The sequence below is a fragment of the Triticum aestivum genome, chromosome 6B (assembly GCF_018294505.1).
Source record: "Triticum aestivum cultivar Chinese Spring chromosome 6B, IWGSC CS RefSeq v2.1, whole genome shotgun sequence".
In the NCBI taxonomy this organism is placed as follows: domain Eukaryota; kingdom Viridiplantae; phylum Streptophyta; class Magnoliopsida; order Poales; family Poaceae; genus Triticum; species Triticum aestivum.
In genome coordinates this window covers 20964163-20968459 of record NC_057810.1, presented here as the reverse complement: position 1 = coordinate 20968459, position 4297 = coordinate 20964163, and positions in this window count along the sequence as shown.

Below are 4297 nucleotides of genomic sequence, written 5' to 3'. Positions count from 1 at the left end.
GAGGCCAGCCGGCCCCTTTGGGCGCGCCAAGGGAGGAGGAATCCTCCTCCTAGTAGGAGTAGGACTCCTCCTTTCCTACTCCTACTAGGAGGAGGAAGGAAGGGGGAGAGGGGGAAGGAAAGGGGAGGCGCCGCCCCCCCTCCTAGTCCAATTCGGACCAGAGGGGGGAGGGGGTGCGCGGCCCATGCTAGCCGCCCCTCTCTCCTTTCCCCTAAGGCCCATAGGCCCAATACTCTCCTGGGGGGGTTCCGGTAACCCCCCCGGCACTCCGGTTTTCTCCGAAATCACCCGGAACTTTTCCGGTGTTCGAATATAGTCGTCCAATATATCAATCTTTTTGTCTCGACCATTTAGAGACTCCTCGTCATGTCCGTGATCACATCCGGGACTCCGAACAAACTTTGGTACATCAAAACTTATGAACTCATAATAAAACTGTCATCGTAACGTTAAGCGTGCGGACCCTACGGGTTCGAGAACTATGTAGACATGACCTAGAACCATTCTCGGTCAATAACCAATAGCAGGACGTGGATGTGCATATTGGTTCCTACATATTCTATGAAGATCTTTATCGGTCAAACCGCATAACAACATACTTTGTTCCCTTTGTCATCGGTATGTTACTTGCCCGAGATTTGATCGTCGGTATCCAATACCTAGTTCAATCTCGTTACCGGCAAGTCTCTTTACTCGTTCCGTAGTACATCATCTCATAACTAACTCATTAGTTATATGCTTGCAAGGCTTAGGTGATGAGTATTACCGAGAGGGCCCAGAGATACCTCTCTGACAATCGGAGTGACAAAACCTAATCTCAAAATACGCCAACCCAACATGTACCTTTGGAGACACCTGTAGTACTCCTTTATAATCACCCAGTTACGTTGTGACGTTTGGTAGCACCCAAGTGTTCCTCCGGTAAATGGGAGTTGCATAATCTCATAGTTACAGGAACATGTATAAGTCATGAAGAAAGCAATAGCAACATACTAAACGATCAAGTGCTAGGCTAACGGAATGGGTCAAGTCAATCACATCATTTTTCTAATGATGTGATCCCGTTAATCAAATGAAAACTCATGTCTATGGTTAGGAAACTTAACCATCTTTGATTAACGAGCTAGTTAAGTAGAGGCATACTAGTGACACTATGTTTGTCTATATATTCTCACATGTATTATGTTTCCGGTTAATACAATTCTAGCATGAATAATAAACATTTATCATGATATAAGGAAATAAATAATAACTTTATTATTGCCTCTAGGGCATATTTCCTTCAGTCTCCCACTTGCACTAGAGTCAATAATCTAGTTCACATCGCCATGTGATTTAACACCAATAATCATATCTGTATATGATTAATACCCATAGTTCACATCGTCATGTGACCAACACCCAAAGGGTTTACTAGAGTCAATAATCTAGTTCACATCGCTATGTGATTAACACCCAAAGAGTACAGAGGTATGATCATGTTTTGCTCGTGAGAGAGGTTTAGTCAACGGGTATGTCACATTCAGAGCTGTATGTATATTGCAAATATTCTATGTCTACAATACTCTGCACGGAGCTACTCTAGCTAATTGCTCTCACTTTCAATATGTATCCAGATTAAGACTTAGAGTCATCTGGATCAGTGCCAAAACTTGTATCGACGTAACCTTTTACGACGAACCTTTTGCCACCTCCATAATTGAGAAACATATCCTTATTTCACTAAGGATAATTTTGACCAATGTCCAGTGATCTACTCCTAGATCAGTATTGTACTCCCTTGCCAAACCAGGGCAGAGTATACAATAGGTCTGGTTCACAGCATAGCATACTTTATAGAACCTATGACTGAGGCACAGGGAATGAATTTTCATTCTCTTTCTATTTTCTGCCATGGTCGGGTCTTGAGTCTTACTCAACTTCACACCTTGCAACACGGGCAAGAACTCCTTCTTTGACTGTTCCATTTTGAACTACTTCAAAATCTTGTCAAGGTATGTACTCATTGAAATCCTATCAAGCGTCTTGATCTATCTATATAGATCTTGATGCTCAATGTGTAAGCAGCTTCACCGAGGTCTTTCATTGAAAAACTTTTATTCAAGTATCCCTTTATGCTATCCAGAAATTTCATATCATTTTTGATCAACAATATGTCATCTACATATAGTATCAGAAATGCTAAAGAGCTCCCACTCACTTTCTTGTAAATACAGGCTTCTCCAAAAGTCTGTATAAAACCATATGCTTTGATCACACTATCAAAATGTTTATTCCAACTCTGAGATGCTTGCACCAGTCCATAAATGGATCGTTGGAGCTTGCATACTTTGTTAGCACCTTTTGGACCAACAAAACCTTCTGGCTGCATCATATACAACTCTTCTTCCAGAAATCCATTCAAGAATGCAGTTTTGACATCCATTTGCCAAATTTCATAATCATGAAATGCAGCAATAGCTAACATGATTCGGACAGATTTAAGCATAGATACGAGTGAGAAACTCTCATCGTAGTCAACACTTTGACCTTGTCGATAACCTTTTGCGACAATTCTAGTTTTGTAGATAGTAACACTTCTATCAGCGTCCGTCTTCCTCTTGAGGATCCATTTATTCTTAATGACTAACCGATCATCGGGCAAGTCAATCAAAGTCTACACTTTGTTCTCATACATGGATCATATCTCAGATTTCATGGCCTCAAGCCATTTCGCGGAATCTGGGCTCATCATCGCTTCCTCATAGTTCGTAGGTTTATCATGGTCTAGTAACATGATTTTCAGAACAGGATTACCGTACCACTCTGGTGCGGATTGTACTCTGGAAGACCTACGAGGGTCTATAGTAACTTGATCTGAAGTTTCATGATCATCATCATTAGCTTCTTCACTAATTGGTGTAGGAATCACTGGAACTGATTTCTGTGATGAACTACTTTCCAATTCGGGAGAAGGTACAAATTACCTTATCAAGCTCTACTTTCCTCCCACTCACTTCTTTCGAGAGAAACTCCTTCTCTAGAAAGGATCCATTCTTAGCAACGAATGTTTTGCCTTCGGATCTGTGATAGAAGGTGTACCCAACAGTTTCCTTTGGGTATTCTATGAAGACGCACTTCTCCGATTTGGGTTCGAGCTTATCAAGTTGAAAACCTTTTTCATATAAGCATCGCAACTCCAAACTTTAAGAAACGACAGCTTAGGTTTACTGCTAAACCATAGTTCATACGGTGTCGTCTCAACGGATTTCGATGGTGCCCTATTAAACGTGAATGCAGTTGTCTCTAATGCACAACCCCAAAACGATAGTGATAAACTGATAAGAGATATCATAGATCGCACCATATCTAGTAAAGTACGATTACGACGTTCGGACACACCATTACATTGTGGTGTTATACCATTGAATTCGTATTTTTGACACGAATTCAATGGTATAATTTTTGCTCCCCAGTCTCGTTGATTAAAGTTATGGTTAAATTTAAATCTCGGAAAGTGCAGGCGCAATACATTGTGGAATGGAGGGAGTATTACATAGCCACGTCAGATGAAGCTTTTGATTGCGTTCTCTCTCATTTACTCCACACGACCTGCACACGGTCGGATCATATCATCTGAACTAGATTCGGTGCCTACCGTTGCCTATTGACCAGAATACACGCCCCGGCCGGTTTCTGCGGGGGGGCAAGAGCCGGAAATACAGGGGGCGCACAGATCCCAATAACTTTTGAACGGCCTGGATAAAGTCCGACCTGGTGCACGGCCTCTATTGGTCATTTTCGCGGTATGGCTGCATGATATGCCGGCTGGTCCTACTTCGGAGCGCATCTCTTCGTTTTGCATCCATCCATTTTCCACGTGTATCTATTTGTTTCTTGATTGCCGGATTAATTGGAGCGCATCTCTCTAGTGCTGCTACTACTATCTGTCATCAAGAAACAACCGAAATGCAGTTGCAGTGTGCTAACATCCAGCTGGTAGTTCACTTAATCAGAGAAATTACAGGCTCATGTGGATGTTGGATTACAGTACAGGGGCGGCAAGGGAAAGAGGATCAGGATACAAGCGCAACCACACGGTGAGCCCGCCTCCTGATAGTCCCGCTCCCGTCCTCTCCCTCCCGCTAGGGTTCCGCCGCCGCCGCCGGCGGCGCCCTAGCCCCCTCCCGCCGCCGCCGGCCACCGGCTCGCGCGCCCCGGACCTCCCCGCCCCCCCTCTTCCCCCTCCCCATCCCGTTCCCGTCCCTGCGCCGCCTCCCCGAGAGGTGGCCGGGGCGGCGCGCCCCTCCTTTTCCCT